The 16,532-nt window shown below is 46.2% G+C and overlaps 1 long non-coding RNA gene across 3 annotated transcripts in view; it reads left to right on the top strand.

The window, feature by feature from the left end:
- The window catches only part of LOC106147854, a 45,640-nt gene extending 29,392 nt beyond the window's left edge, over positions 1-16,248 (top strand). Inside the window, exon 5 of one of the 3 annotated variants that reach the window (XR_001232862.1) lies at positions 15,917-16,248. This is a non-coding gene — a long non-coding RNA (uncharacterized LOC106147854). Of the gene's footprint in view, positions 1-12,750; positions 13,119-15,916 lie in introns of those variants that run through there. The other 2 variants (XR_001232861.1, XR_001232860.1) reach the window with 2 other exon arrangements.
- Positions 16,249-16,532: the final 284 nt, after the last annotated feature.

Genomic DNA, 16,532 nt, shown 5'->3' with positions numbered 1-16,532 from the left:
TATTTCTCAGCATTTTGCTCCCTTTTATAAACAGTGGGAGCCCCAAAGTCTTTGTCCCCTGAAATTTGCACACTCCTTCAGGCAGCAGTGATGTGCAAATCACTACAATTTCAACCTTCTACCTCCACTGCCCACCCCCCGTGTGTTCCAAGACCTGATGCCATTTGAGGGGGGATGGCTGATTTCTATTTCTTAAAATTTACTAAAATCAGATGAAGATTTTAAAAAATTGTATTGAGTTCCTTTGGTCTCTAGTGAAGCAGCAAAGCAAAAATCAAGGGAGTTTCTACTTCCATGCCCCACACAGCGGCGCGTGGATAGCAGCTGTTGGGTGTCTGTTAGCTGCACAGCACTGTGCCAGTCGCTACAAGGAAGCAGGAGAAGATAGAAGCAGAAGGGGCTGGGGATTTAGCTCAGCGGCACAGTGCCTGCCTGGCAAGCGCGACGTCGTGAGTTCGATTCCTGGTGCCAGGAAAAAAAAAAAAGATAGACGTAGAAGATAGAAAAGACACCACGATTAGTGTGAGGCTGCATCAGACACCCAAACTCCCTGCTTCCGCTCCAGTGTTCTTTCTGCTGTGGCTTCCCAGAGGAGGGGCCAGGCCACGGGGTGTCCATCAGGTCCAGGGCTCCTACCACAAGCATTCCGCTCTGCTCAGCAGCCCCGCGGAGTTTCCAGCCAACTCCAGAAACTCATTTGTGGAGAAGGACATTCTTTGATTAGAAAGCACTGAGGACACACAATGATTTGTTTATAGTTGCAAAAATGGACTGAAACCTTTCACCTGAAGATAAGAGTGTATTTGAATTGCAGGAGATTCCTATTTTTCAGTCTTGCCATGCATTGTAAAAATTAATGGGAAGTAGGGACTGTGATTGTAGTGGATTGATAACTGGTGGTCAACTTATAACCCCAGATGAACTGAGTGAGCGTGGTGCTGGGTGTGGGAGGCCCACCTGGGGACTGTTGCCAGCAGCATGAGGCAGAATTGGAGAAGGATAATGCTTTAATTACTAAAACATTTGGTATCCGTCCATTTGTACTGGCTACGCCCTTGGGTCTCCCTCAATAAAAGGTGACTGAGATTGGTAATTGGAGCGGCAGTTGGAGAAGCTGTAAGTCCCCTGATCCCAGACTTTTGCCTCTCTTGCTTTTCCTGTTTCTCTTACTTTTCTTTTCATCCGCGGGCACCTCATTCTCTGGACCTGTCACCCTGGGTAGAAGGACACTCACTGAGTTGCTTTTGTCCTCTTAGACTCTAGACCCACTCAACTCATTCTGATATGAGGGCTTCTGACAGTCTATAAAGGGTGTACTCTGTCCTCCAGGCTTCCAAGCTCCCCAGGATGACCACATTTTTACATTCTCAGGAGTGTGCTGCTCTGTTATGAACTCACTAGCATACATCCTACCCATCTTACCCATTCTCTTCTCCCAGGTTCCTGAGAGTTAAAGTCCTCTACTCCTAGAGCAGAGAGCCTGGCAGGAAGACATCCCTGTGTCTGCCTTTGAAGAAGGCAATGGAGAGGGGAAATGTACTATTTAGCATTTTCCAGAGAAACTGGGCCAATAGGTGAGGGAGAGAAAGAGAAGTTTACTTGAAGGAAAAGGCTCACATAGCTCTGAGGCTGGGAAAGCCAAATTTTGTAGGGATGCTCAGCAACCTGGAGACTCACAAAAGAGCCGATGATCAGCTCTCTTGGCTTAGGGTCACAGGAGGCCGCAAACTTGGAAAGTGTTCTTGTGCTCTGTCTTGAAATGTGATTGTTTCTTCTACAAACCTCATCTTTGCATGTAAGGTTTTCAGCTGGTGAGAAGAGGCCCACCCAGCAAACCTACTGACAGGAATGCTGCTCACATCTGAAAGCTGCCTTCTCAGGCCCATCTGGGCTGATGCTGGACTGAACATCTGAGCACCATACGCTACTCAAACTAACACTACAATTAACCATCAGAGAGTCCTATCTGAGAGCCCCTCTGTCTTTGGCCCTCACAGTGGGTAAAACGAACTTCACTAAGATCCGAAAGGAGGTTTGAGGAACAACTCTCTTCTTCATCATTAAATCTGAAGAAGTGAACCACACATCCTAGAACCAGAGGAGGAGCATGTTCAGAAGAAAGAGAGATGAAATTAGCTATTGTGAGTCTCTGTATGAAGTAGGGAGCCAACAGAAGGCACACAGAGCACATTAGGATTATTTGAAAAAGTTTAATGAAGACTGCTTACAAAAGTATACGCAGGGCATAGATGGAAAGGGAACAAACAGTGACTCAAATAAAAGGAAGTTCAGTGACCATGTTATGGTTTGTGTCTGGGTGTCCCCCCAAAGCCTCATGCAGCCATGGGGCAGGCTCTTAGAGTTTGATTTTGGGTGTGAAAGCTACACCCGCCCTGGGGTGGATAGTTTGCATATGTAAGGGAGAGGAAGAGGCTGCTTGCCGCCATTCCTCCCTTTTGTGGTTGTTGCTTTTGCTGTGTTCTGCCGCCATGAGCTGTAGCCCTCTGCCATGTGCCACTCTGCCTTGTAACCTGCCAAGTATGGACTAAAACCTCCACAGATTGTAAGTGAAATAAACCTTTCCTTCCTTAATTTTGGGGGTCAGGTATTTTGTCCCAGCCACGAGAGAAAAGTAACCAAGACAGACCAGAACCCAGAAAAGGCAAGCTGACAGACAGCACTTTCTTGGCATGGGCAGTGTTCGAGGAGCATGGGCTACTGGAGATGCCCTTCACCAAAGGCAGGGACATAGAGGCCCCAACCTTCCCACCCACTGGTCACCAGCACTCCTCACTGGCCCAACCCAACAGAAAGTCAAACAGCAAGGGTCCAGTGGGTAATCTAGCAGGTCAGCCCTGAGCAGTGGATGCAGAGTAGAGTAGGCTAGAGATCAAGGTTGCCTCTGAGTGCCAGGGATCCCAAGAGAGACAACCAATGCCTATCTTAATCTCAAAATCCCCTACACATGCAGGTGAGTGCACTGCACATACACACACCCCTATGCAAGGCGTCTTAGTTACTTTCTGCTTGCTGGCACGCAGCACTTCACACCCAGAACTTAAGGGAGGAAAGGCTTATTTTGGTTCATGTTCTCAGCCTGCCGTCTTCTGGCTCCAGCAGCATGGTGGAAGGGCCGAGGCAAAGGAAAGCTGCTCACATCACGGTGGCCGGGAAGCAGAGAGAGAAGGGAGGAACGAGGAAGGACTCACACCCTTCTGGTCAGAACCCCAGAGACTCACTCACAACCAGGCCCCACCTCCTGATAGGAAGTGAGCTGCAGCGCTCCCCTGACCCAGTCACCTTCCAAAAACCCTGCCTCGGAGCACAGGAGGCTTTGAGGGGGCATTCTTGATCTAACCCATAAGTACACACATTCACATGTGCAAATGCACACACATACATATATATGCACAGGGATACATACACCCATATACATATATCCACATGAACACCTGGACACGTACACATATGGGTGTGCATGTGTGCTTGCATATATGCATGTGTGCCCACAAACATGCACATACATGCGTTAATGTGTGCACACATGCACACATGCTCATGCATACATACCGCACTTCGTAGTCTGTGGAGGCTCTTCCAGCTCAGTCAGAAATTATAGGAGATAAAAGCAATGGAATTAAAATGAAGCTGAGAAAAAGACCAGGAATGATGTGCAGACTTCTCTAATTGGTTCTATTTTTAGAGCCCAGACGGAAAGTGGCGAAAAAGGAGAGCGGGCCTCCCGTAAGCGGGAAGCTGGCCAAAGAGCCCACTGTTTTCTCCATTACTTAAAACAGAGCGAGCTTTCCCCTTTCCTCAATTCTCCCTCTCGCTCTCGCTCACCCTTTGCACCCCTGGGTCTCTCTCTCCCACCCCAGAAATCGAGCCCCGAAAGAAAAGAAGGTAGTTCAGGCCAGAATGGCGAAGGTGACCTGACTTCCTGAGTGCGTGACCTTGAATGTGTTCCTAAGGGCACGCTCTAGACGATGAGGTGTCTGTGTGCAAAGAGAGATGACCCTTTTGGGCAGATAAATAGGCGAACACCCTCTGGTTGGATGCAGCACTCTAAGGATCCTGACTCGGCAGATGGTGCACGGCTGCATCTCCAGCTTCCCGGTGTGTGTCGGGGGAGGAGAGGGTGCTGAATCCTAGCTGCACAACAGTCTGCAGCAGGCAGATGTCACTTCACATCTGCACACCTCAGCTTGTCCTCCCTGTGAGTGGGGATAACATCAGTGAAAGGTGGGGTATCGAAGGCAAGATACAAAAAGCAAGGTGACAGCCACGGATATAAGGAATAAATTGATTCAGCCTCGGTCCTCTGCCGTCTACGCGAAGGAGGTGAGCCAACTTTTACTGGCGTCTTTAAGTGAGAGGTTGGAGGATTTAGGGATACTCAGTGGCTGAATTTTAGGTTACACCGTGATCATCTTCTTGATATAGAAGTTCCCAGCACTTCCTGATCATTGCAGAGTGTAAGCCATGGGCTTCAGGCTCCCACCTTTCCAGCTCTTAATTGATTTGGGGTAATTCTATTCCCTACTCTCTTCCTGTACAAAATAAGGTAAGTGGAGTTCCTTTCCTACAGAGGAATCACAAGAATAAAGTGAAAGGGTATGAAAACAGTTTGATTCATATGATATCATAGGATTTGTTCTTGTCATTGGTTGATAAAAATATTATTTCTGATGATCCCTGGGCTCTATGCCAGCCCCTATGTTGAGTTTTGTGTGCAGTCTGCTGGGAGCTTTCCTGTCAGCTCAGGAGGTAGTGTCCATTTTCTGCTCAGCACATGATGCAGGAAGTACTGAGAAAACTTGAGGTTAGACATAAAGCAGAACTTCCTGACATTGAAGCCAGTAAGTAAATAATAAAGTCAACTTTATCCTTGGGGAGCAGACAGGGTAGAAGACATGGGTCTTGGGAATCAGGAGGGAGACCCCCATCTGGTGAAGGGAGTGATTTAGAGGTGTGTTTAGATTTACTCCTGGGACACTCTGAGCCGTGGAGATAAGAGCAGTACTTATAAGCCCCTTCTAGGCTCCTCTGTAGGCTCCAGAGGTTAATGTTTCCATTTAAATGGAAATTGAGTGCAAAATTATTAGCAACTGTTCAAAAAGAACCAAATTACAAGGGGCTGTTCTTTGCACAGTACAAACAGAGCTGCTGCCGACGTTCTGCACCTTAAATATTAGGTGAGTCCCGCTGAAGGTCACTCCTGTACTCACGCAGGAAGCTGAACCCCTGGAAATGTTTCATTCAGAACACGAATGATGGAGCCAGAAAACTCCCCTCGGGCATTGTATCCCGGTAGGCCCCAAGGAGGGTCAGACGCAGACCCTCCAAGAACATCTGCGAAACCTGAGTCACACCAGCCCTCCTCAGTCGTCTCCAGGCACAGAAGATCAATCCTCATGACTTGCTGATTCCACATTTGCAAGTTCACCTACTCGCTAAAATTTGTCTGGAACCCCAAAACCAATGTTCAAGGCACCCTCGTGGGCATCCACCCATAGGTATGCACAAAGCAGTGGGTTTTTTTTCCTGGTATTGGGGATTGAACATAGACTTCACACTGAACTACATCCCCAGTCCTTTTCATTTTATTTTACTTTTCTATTTTGATACAGGGTCTTGTTAAGTCACCAAGTTGCCCAGGGTGGGCTCCAACTTGTGATCCTCTTGCCTTAACCTCCCAGAGGGCTGACAGGAGTGAAAATTTCAGTAGCTCACTGTGCACATTTCCAGCTCACATCAAATCAGGTGGTGCTCTACTCCCTTGTTCTCTTACTGTAAACTGTCCCCGTGTCTATTTAGAGCCACACTTTCTGTCTTTTTGTGCCCTTTTTGGTGATTTTACTTTTTAAAGTGGCCCTGAAGTGTAGTGCTGAAGGAATTTCTTATATTCCCATATACAAGAAGACTGTAATATGTCTTGCAGAAATCATGTGTGCATTGGAGAGGCTTTATTCAGGCATGAGTTATAGTGCCATTGATCATAAGTCTAATGTTAATAAATCAAAATATGTACTAAACAAATAAGTGTTTTGGTTTAGCTCTTAAATGTCCCCTAAAGGTCCAGTGTTAAAGGCTTGGTCACCAACCTGTGGTGCTGTTAAAAGGTGGTAGAACCTTTAAGAAATGGAGTCTAGTGTAATGAAGTTAGGTCAGTCAAGTCATGCCCTTGAAGGGCATGCAATCTCTTTTTTTTTCACTTCCCAGCATGAGGTGAACAGTTTTCCTCTGCCACATATTCCCGCTATGTTGTTCTGTGCTCCAAAGCCATAATGCTAAGTGACCATGGGCTAAACTTGTGAAATCTTGACCCAAAGTAAATGTCCCCTTGTTATACATTGTTTTTCTCAGGTATTTTGTCAAGCCAACAGAAATCTAACACAAGTGGCTTTACATAGAACACACAAAATACAAGAGCATGTAAAAAGAATTAAGATGTGTTATGTATATATACCAACTCCCCATGATGAATATTAATTATTATGTACTCGCAAACATGTATTAATAAAAAATGAAATGCTTGGTATATAAAAAACATGCCAGGCAAAAGAAAATAAGTGAAGTAAAAAACTATATGATCAGAGACTCCCAGGAACCTATCCTGTATTTCCTCTAGAAACAATGATTCACTATTTAATTCAGCATCTGTGGAAACATTGTAGAACACCAGTTCCATAAATACCAGGAGCAGAAGGTAGTAGGTATTCAGTGAATAGTAACTCTGATCTCACAGCTCTGTCTCAGGCTCAAATGCAGAAGTGCTATTCTCAATGAAAGAGCCTCGTAGTTCACTGGACCTCTGGCCTAAAAAGGCAAGTTTATAACCATTCATTATGGGTTCAGTTTGCCCCCTACAGGACTCCTCCTTTATCCCCAAGTGTTTTTCAAGCATTTCTGCTGAGTCCAGAGAACTCTCATCTGAGTAGGATGAGTTTTTTGTTCATCTCACCGCATTTGTTAGACACTGGGTCCCTAGAAACTGCCCAGCTGGCCTAGCTCTTTTGGGGTCTGGCAGCAGAACCCAGAGAGCTGAAGAGAGCTTGGATTGGTTAGTCAAACATTCCAGGCCATATCTGGGTCTGGATTTACCCATATGTAATGTGCTGTCAGGCTGGGTGCCAGCTGCTAACTCCAAGGAAGGGTACACACACACACACACACACACACACACACACTCACACACTCACACACACCCCAGCTGAGGCCAGCTTAAGGCCTGCGAAGTTGCACATTACATGTCCTAGTAAGAGCATCCTTTGCTGTGCAGAGCAGTGCCACCCAGATGACCCCTCAGCAGCTTCCCACCTAGTCAGAGCCACAGAAACCAGAACCTAGGACTTGGTTCCTGGAAGCACCTGGATGACTGGTGTGTATTGTCCACTTCCATGGCTGACCAGGCCTTGTCTGCCCCACCCCGCCTCCAAGACTATTCCAGACCAAGCTGTCTGCAGGGAAACTCCAGACTGAGATGCCACTGGGAGACCTGTACCAGCGAAGGCTTCGTGCCTACCTCCCGAGGATTAGCACTGGTTCCTGGAATCAGAATTTTTCCAAACAGCATTCTAGGAAGAAGAAAGCTAAGTAGAAACAAATCTGCTTTGATTTTTTAAGCGAAAAATATATTCGGCACCCATTTCTATCAAAATCTGTTAGATAGAAAGAAAAATATCAGGAGTCAGGACCCTCTTCGAGACAGTCCACCAGACCTGGTTTACAACATACCCGAGGTAGAGTCAGGAACGGTGTGCTGCCTCCCTCCCCTAGTCTCCATGCCTGGTTCTGCTTTCCCGTCCCTGCTTCTTCACTTCCTCCTCCCCCAACTGGCTCTGTTTTTGTCTCTGTCTTTGTCTCAGTCTCTGTGTCTCTATCTCTGTCTCTGTCCCTGGGTCTGTGTCTGTGTCTCTGACTCTGTGTGTGTGTGTGCGTTTGTGTGTGTGTGTGTGCCTGTCTGGAAGAACTGAAATGTACAACCACGGGTTTCTCAGCTAGCTGGCTGGCTACCAAGACCTGCCTTCTTTCTCTCAATTGCAGGCCGTGCAGCTGCAGTTGGCTTATAAAACCCTGGTGCCACCCAAGCCCGTTCAAGGAAATTCCCCTGGCTCCACCTTCTACCTTCTACTTTTTACCTCAAACCTATTTTCTTTTCACATAAGCTTCCATCTCCTGCTCGACTGCCTCATCCAGGTGGATTGGCCACCTTCTTCCCAGATTCTTTGGCTTAATGGCTCCGTTTGGTGACCTTGGCTCTAGTTTCTGTTTTTGTTTCTGGTTGTGTCTTCCAGCTTTCTTCATCTCTACCTTGCCTGGATCCACTGGCTGCACTTCAACTGTAGGCATCAAGAAGGTGTGACAGCCTCGGGAAACCGCAGCCCCCAAACACCTCTCACAATTCCACTTCATAAGACTGGCTGGATCTCTTGGCGCTGGCCAAGGGAAGCTGCTCAGGTTCATGTCTTAAACCCCAAGTTACTGACCTGGAGCAGAAGAGAAGGGAGGAAGGAACCACCTGAGGCAGGCTGGAGAAAGAATGGGACTTGGGTACTGTGGAGAGTGAAAGAACTAGAGAGGAGGGAAGGAGTTTCCAAGAACTTTACTGTGGATTGAGAAAGGGATCATTCTTCGCATTCTTGAAGAGAGCTAGGTAAAGGTTGAGTTTCCAGTTGGTGGTTGGATTGCCCTGGAGACAGGTCTGTACAGAAATGAAACACCATGGCACCACAGCTCCCTGAGATGTCTGAGGGGTCTTCACTGGCCTCTCTCCCTGCCAAGGGCCTTCTCCCTGTACATCTTCTTGGCGATTCCGTCCTCTGCCCCAGACACCCGGATTCTCTCCCTTGCTTGAGCAACTTCCTCCAAATTCTATACTGAGTCTCTGAACACTTCTGAGAAGGTGTTGTCTTTAGTGTCAGTCCCTTAGTCTTCAATACCTCACCATCCTTTGCTCGGAAGTTAGTGACTTAGTCAAGCTCCTGAAGGAAGCATCTATGAATGATGAGCTATGTGACCTAGCAGGGACTGCTAGGTTTACAATTTATATTTGTGTGCAAGACCTAACACAGATATCTTTACACAGTTTAAATTTTTCCAGCCTTGAATTAGACCAAACCCTAGAAGAGCAAAAGATACTCCAAGCCTCTTGGAAGGCAGAGCCAATCTGCTTTCTATGGCAGATCCTAGGGAGGTTGCTTAGCAACAAGACCTTTGAGGTTTGGCTGCTGAGGTCCAATCCCCAGCTCGGCCAGGACTGGCTAATCAGTAGTGGGCTGGCTAATCAATAGTGCTTATCCTCTTTAAATCTGAGTTTCCTCAACTGTAAAATAGCTTCTCCTTCACGGGGTTTCCATGAGGATTAACAGATATTTATGTAGAGTCTCTATAGAGAACCTGACACATGGTGTTCAATAAATGCCAGCTTTATTTTTGGAAACCTTATTTAGGTATTTGGTAGCCTAGTGTCCAAGCAAGACTCTGTAGGAGCCATGTGTTGCTGGAAACACCATGGTGAAGAGCTGTCATCGGTGGCTTAAGGCTCACTTTGGGGCTCCAAGAATCACCTTCACCCTTGGCCCCCTTCTGGGTGAATCTGAGATGGGAGTCCACTGTTTTCCTTAGACAGCTCTAGGAAAGATACACACTGGGAAGTATGCTACACTAGCATTCTGCAACCCAGGGCTGGAAGGCCCAGGTCCACCTACTGTGACTGTAGATGAAGCCTACCATCTGTCCTGCAGATGCATATAACAAAGTGCCTGGACATTACCACTGCACCCACACAGGTCTCCAACCCCTCCTGGGCACTAGGAACTCGAACTTGTGTTTCTGTTGTAGGCCTCCCCTCATCCACAGCTCCCCCTCTGAAGATGCAGTCACCAAATTAACCCTGTCAAGCAGTACCCTTGGGTGGAATGGAAACTGCTTCCTCACAAAGACGCAGTGCTATAGGCAGTTGTCAAGTCTTCTAGCACCTTCTGAACCCTTTTTTACATGAAAGCATTCCTCACTCTAAGGACATGCTTTCCAGATGTGTACAAGAGTATCACTCCCCTGGATTCCTTTGCAGCTGAGGCACAAGCAGGCAGTAGAGGGGCTATAGGAAAGGCAAGGTGACGTGCCAGGGCAGATGTGGCATGGACTCTGAAGGCAGTAGTAGCAGCGATGGTCAGGTTCCCGGCAGTGATGCAAATCTTAGCATCCAGCTGGTGGCAGCAGCAGCCACAGCAGTTTTCCCATAAGGCCAGATCTGCCATGTGCAATGGAATGTTATTCTGGATGCGCAGCCTCGAGCCTGCTTCTCCGGGCTCCACTGATGCTGTGAGACAACAGACGTCCTTTAACTGAACCTTTCCTGTTTAATCAGCCAGAGTTGTCTTCTATGCTTATAGCACGGATCTCTGATTCTTATGGATGAGAATCATAGGGACACATGGTGACAATTTAAAAGTTCAGTCTTCCTAAAATCTCTCTTGTTCTCTAAATCTGTCCCACAGCCTTTTAATTCCTTGTGCCCTGGTCCTGTCCCAAAGGAAAACCTCAGTGTCATATGGTTTCTAGGCAAGCAGAGCAAACAGTAACCCTGGACATTACCACTGCACCTGAGAGGGGAGAGGGAACATGAGTATTTGTCAAAACAGCTTCTGCTAGGAGAGGTCCAGTCTGTCTTTGTCGGGATGATTCTAAGATAGAGCTACAGGCTGAGGCCAAAGTCAAAAGACAAGCACAAAGCAAAGCGACCTGGGTCCCAGGCTTGAAGGGTTGGAGGTGTGAAGTCAAGACCAGGCAGGAAGCATGATAGGAAAGGAGTTCAGGACCAAAAGGTGAGACACACTATCTATTCCTTGGCCACAACTCCTGTCCAGGCCTTCGGAGAAGTCACCAGGTTAAGCTCTTAAAGGGCTCGGCACTGCTATCAGAAATTATGGCAAGGCACCCAGTTGAACATCCACAAATTAACCTCCCTAGACTCTTGGGTAACTGAAGAAGGAAGGCTTGGGAGAACTTGAAAGCTATGCTAGGTTGTTTATCCTCTCCTGCTTAGGGCCTTATTGTTTCCAAAAACTCTATGATCAGAGCAATCGTCTAGGATGCAGCTGGCTTTTGGGTAAAGAACAGAGGAGGGGTGAAGACATGGGGTGGCTGAAATGTGAGCTGTGGGTCCATACTTTTCTGAGCCATCTCTTTCAGGTAACTGGCTAAGATAGGGAAGTGCAGGCCAATAAGGATGAAAGCCAAGCAGAGAGAAAGAAGGAGGAGGAGGAGGAAGAGGAGCAGGAGCAGGAGGAGGAAGGAAGGAAGGAAAGAAGAAAAGAAGAAGAAGAGGAGGAGGAGGAGGAAGAAGAGGAAGAGGTGGGGAGAGGAGAAAGAGAGAGAGAGAGGTTTGATGGCATAGTGTCAAGAAGTTTTCCTTTGTGCTCAAGCTAGTTTGAAGCGATTTCTGCTCCTTGCGGCCAAAAGAGGCCAGGCCATCACAAGCTCCCAGGACAGAGTCTTATACGTACCTACTTCATCTTCCCTCTCTAGTTCTGTTGGTGTTAGTGGGAACTGAGCCATCATTTCAGGGAAAATGAGTGATGTGCTTCTTTTGGTGAGCAGCATCCCCCTTTCACGCATTACTTAAGGAGTTTCCCTCAACAGAGCCCATCATAATCCAAATACCCACAAAAACACCAGCCTGAGGGCATGCACTAAGTCACAGGCTCTTAGAGAAACTTCAGCGTTAAGTCCCCAGAAGTCTTTAGTCTTTAATTCCATATAGATTTCATCAGAGAAAAGTTGCAGGCCCCTTCCTTCCCTTGGCCCTCATCTTTGACCCTTGGACATCAGATTGCCAGGCTAGAAACTAGCTGGTTGTCCCTACCAAGTCCAGCACTACGAGAGTCAAATAAAACAAGGCTCTCTCCCACCTGGAGATATCCATATTTGGGGATCAGCTCCAAACTGAGCCAAACTCCCTTGTCCTATCCCGGGGATGCTGGCACAGCCCCCAGGCCTTATCCCAGCAACAGCCATTGCCTTGTTTCCTGGCATGGAAAGTTCTCTCTTCTCTCAGCCTCATTCATTTAACTCTTAATTAGACACAGTCCCCCACAGGGCTGTGTCCTCCTCCGCTGTGATATCTGACAAGCTCCTGGGGGCCTCTCTGAGACTCCCCACTGAGTTACATGATCAGAAGGCAAGTCTTCCAGCCCTGCATCTGATCATGGCTTACCCTCCAACCCCCCAGGCCCCAGCGCAGAAAGGCAGGCACATCCCCGGGAGGCAGCTCTCCCAACCCTGGCTTTTTAGCTATTAGAAACTCCTTTTTAGTACTGAGCTAAAATCTGCCTCGCTTCTATCCCATTCTCTTCCCATTTTACCACAGAAGTACTTCACTCTCATATCCACAGGATAAGGCCTGAGTTTATTTGAAAACAGATTATTTTGTCCTTATCCCCCAAAAAAGTCTCTTTTCCACGTACACAATTTGCTTTCTCTTTTCTTCCTTATGGTTCTCTGGCACATCACCACTCTATCCACTCTTACATGGTTCCTTTCCAGTTTATAAACAAACACCAGATTTACCTTGTAGCATCAGAATCAAAATCTACTCTAAGTGAGGCATTAAAAAAAACACACATCAGTTAACTATAATGCTATCCCTCTCACACAGTATCACTGTACAACTATAGAATTTAAATAGCTGGTAAGGCAGAAATGGCAAGTTGCCTCCATTTATCCCTTTCCCTTTCTTTTTATTAGCAGAACCCAAATTTTTAGTTGGACACAAATGAAAAAGTTCAACCCTAATCCTCCACTGCAGCTGTATCATCCTGAAAGCAACTTCTAACCAAAAAGACAGAAGCAGAAATGTGTAAGACACTTCCTGGAAGCCTTCTTCAAAGTCAGACAGAAGATCATTCTTTCCACCTTCTTCTCCGTCCTGCCTCTTGGAAGTCAGATGGTAGAACTCATATTGGACCGTGAAGATCAGGATACACTGGAGCAATTAGACAGAAGGAGTCTCCTCCCTACCCGCCTCCCCCGTGAGGCTGGCTTACCAAGTTGGGCTTTTCTAGCTGTACACTTGTTTTATGCACAAAATAAACCACGCTTTTGTTTAAGCTATAGTTTGAGGGTTTTCTGAAATATGCATTCAGACTTTATCCTGAATTTACCATACTGAGGTCATTGTGATGGGTTGTATATATACGCCTAAGAAATCTCTTAACTGGATAATTCTAAAAAGAAAAAAAGGAAACTCCAGTTCTCCTCACTAGTTCTTTTTTTAATTTTACTTCTTGTACTGATTAAAGGAACTTTACTGAAGCTCAAGGATGATGGAAAGACATTATAGTAAGGAAAACCTAAATTTTGATGTATTAGTTTTCTATGGCTGCTCTAGCAAATTACCACAAACTAAATGACTTCAAACGAGAAAATTTTATTCTTTTAGCATTCTGGAGGCCAGAAGTCCCAAATCAGTATCACTGGCCTGAAATCACTTTCTTGACAGAGCCATGTGCCCTCCATGGGCCTGAAAGGAGTATTTTTTCTTGCTTCTTCCAGCTTTGGTAGCAGCCAACACTCCTCGGCTTGTGTTCACATCACTCAAATCTCTGCCTCTACCTCTGTGGTTCTGTTGCCTTTCTTTTTTAGTGTTATATATCCTTCTTATGAGGGTACATATATTTCACTTAGGGCCACCCAAATAATCCAGGATAATCTCTATATTTCAAGATCCTTAATGAAGTATGCAAAGTTATTTTTGCCATATAAAGTAACACATACCAGTGCTGGGAATTAAGATATAAACATCTTTGAGGGGCCATCATTTCAGCCTACCCCATACACATATTAAAAATGGTTCTTAGCAGAGTTTAAGCCAAAAGGCCACAGTGGTGGTTTACAACAGTACCCCCCCCCCCAACCCCCAGTTCCTGGTCTGCTGCCATGCCTCAGGAACAGATTGCTGTCCTGCACAAATGTCCTGGTACATTTCCCCATAGCCAGTGTGCGCTTATATTACTGACTCCCCCAGGCCCAAAGAGAGGAACCTGTTGCCAATGCTTTTCTCCGCCACTGCCCTCACATCCCACGGCCAAGTTCACCTGTCCCATTTTCATCTTCTGTACCAGGATTGGCCTCTTCCTGGGATGATTGACAGCAGGCTACCCAAAGAGAGAAAGTCACATCCTAATATTCTTAAAGTAAACCAACCACCTGGAGGAGTCCAGGGGCTGACACCCAAAACTATGATGCTCTGATATGCTGATAATTTTAAGTTAAAGGAATTTAGGAAGCAGGGGCTACTAGAAGAGGCTGGATTCTTATATACCTTTATCTGTCAAAAGTCTGGACCTTCTAAAGAAGAAAAAAAAACTATCTAAAGTCTCTTATCTGAGTTTTCATTAATTTTTTATCACAGGAAGAAACACTGAAGTTTGTCAGGACAGATCTTGGGAATCATTTACAAACCACAGTCTGTCCTGCAGTCCAGTGGATATTGTTCCAGGCCACTGAATGTTCTCCAAGCCCACGGAGTTCCCCCATTATTTGCTATCCTCCTTACTCTCCCTTTTCTCCCCTCCCTTTGGAGAAGGTTGTAAGATTCTGAATCCTGTTGGGATAGTGGGTAAATACACTTTGTGATCGCCTTCATGTACATTCATAAAATGTGTATCTTTACTCCAATTAATCTGTCTTCGGTCAGCCTGTCCCATTCACATCCCAGAGAGTCTTCCTCTGCAGATGGTCAATCCAGATCAGATCCCTACACAAGTCATCTACCAGTGGAACATGTTCTCCAGTACAGATTTGAACAAAGTATGGGGACGAGTCTGTTTGCTTATGCATTTCTTTGCCTGCCACTTTCTCAAACAGGGCTACACAAAAAATTCAAAGAAGAGAGCCTTTGTGCACAGGTCCCTGCTTTGCAGTAGGATGGCTTAGGGCTGCTGGCAACTCCTCTTTCTAAAAGCAAATGCTGACTTGGAGAGACAGTCAACCCACACAGGATGGACCCAGGCCTCGGGAATTGCACCCATACCCTCTGCTCCTCAATTACTCATAGGAAGAAAATAGCCGCTGATTTAGGCTTTTAGTTACATGCTAAAAACTGGAGGTAAATTAATTAAGATATAACTTCAACAACACCAGCCTTCCCTCATCAACAGTTCCTAAGACAGGACAGGCAGCATTAATTGTTGCAATTAATTAGGCATTAAACTGATAATGGGTACAGCTGCTAACAATTAACAGCTAATTATGTCAAGCACTTTAACCATTTCACAAAAGAAATGGAAATTGGAGGGAAGGGAGAGGGAGATGAAAAGAAAGAAAGCGCTTACCTTGTAAACAAATGAGAGGCGGTTAGTTCCAAATGCAGCTGGACCCGGCTGTAGAAATGACGCACAAAGTTTGAGTCCTGTCCCCAACAAAGCTCTACTGCACGGAAGCCACATGAGTCACGTTTGAGTAGGAAAGATGGGGTAGTGATCAGAGCAAACTCTTGCCATGTTGCACCCTCAGTACTTGGCGTATGATGGCACATGTAATCCCCACAAAAGTACTTTATGGTAGTGACTATTATTGTCATTCCCATTTTGTGGATAAGAAAACTGAGGCAAAGAGAAACTAGATGACTTGCCCAGTGTTACACATTCACTACTGTTGGTTAAAGCCTGGGTTCAAATCAAGGTGCGTTAATAACAGCCCAAAACAAAATGGACCTCATTAATTTGCTGAACCCGTAATAGTCCTTAAAAGCAAGAAAAGTGGTGTCTTATTGAACCATCAGCCCAACCAATCAATTTCAAGAGAAAAGAAAAAGTAGTTCAAACTGGAATGAGCATTTTCTAAAGGGATAGAGCTGACAGAGATCCGCAAATTCAAGTCACCCGCATCCAGACTTATCTTTCATTTGCAGTGCTGACTTCGAAGACCAATCTGCTGCTGCACCGTGGAGATCCATTAGCCTGCTGGGAGCTGCCACGCATCTCTTCAGAGAACCTCAAGATCCATTTCTCCGGTGGATTTCACAGCAAATATCATTGGTTGTTTTTTACTTGAGGCCTTTGTTTCAACAAGTTTTATTATCTCATGGGAGAGAAGGGGACAGGAAAAGAATTGGGCCAAACTAGTAACACACACACACACCCTTGTTAGATGACCACGAACAAACAAAGGAGTTACAGCATAAAATAGAAGAAAGGATTTGCTTGACGCCCCATGGGGTGGTAAATAAAGCCAAGGCTGAAAACCAAGGTTCCCGGGGCTGGGGATTTAGCTCAGCGGCAAAAGCGCCTGCCTGGCAAGCTCAAGGTCATGAGTTCGGTTCCCGGTACCAGAGAAAAAACCAAAAAAAAAAAAAAAGAAAACCAAGGTTCCCTCCGCTGTGCATTAGTGGATCTCAAATTTCCCAGAACTAGGCATTCCCAGAGATTCCGATTCAGGAGGCCTAGGAAGGGCCAGGTAGCTGCATTTCTGAGCCCCTGAGTCAGTGGTGGGGAACCCACACCACACGTGCTGCAGCCGCTGTCTGT

This window comes from Chinchilla lanigera, unplaced genomic scaffold (genome assembly GCF_000276665.1).
Source record: "Chinchilla lanigera isolate Chin_1 unplaced genomic scaffold, ChiLan1.0 scaffold00011, whole genome shotgun sequence".
NCBI lineage: Eukaryota > Metazoa > Chordata > Mammalia > Rodentia > Chinchillidae > Chinchilla > Chinchilla lanigera.
Note: the sequence above shows the minus strand (reverse complement) of the source record. Positions and strands in the feature narration are given on the sequence as shown.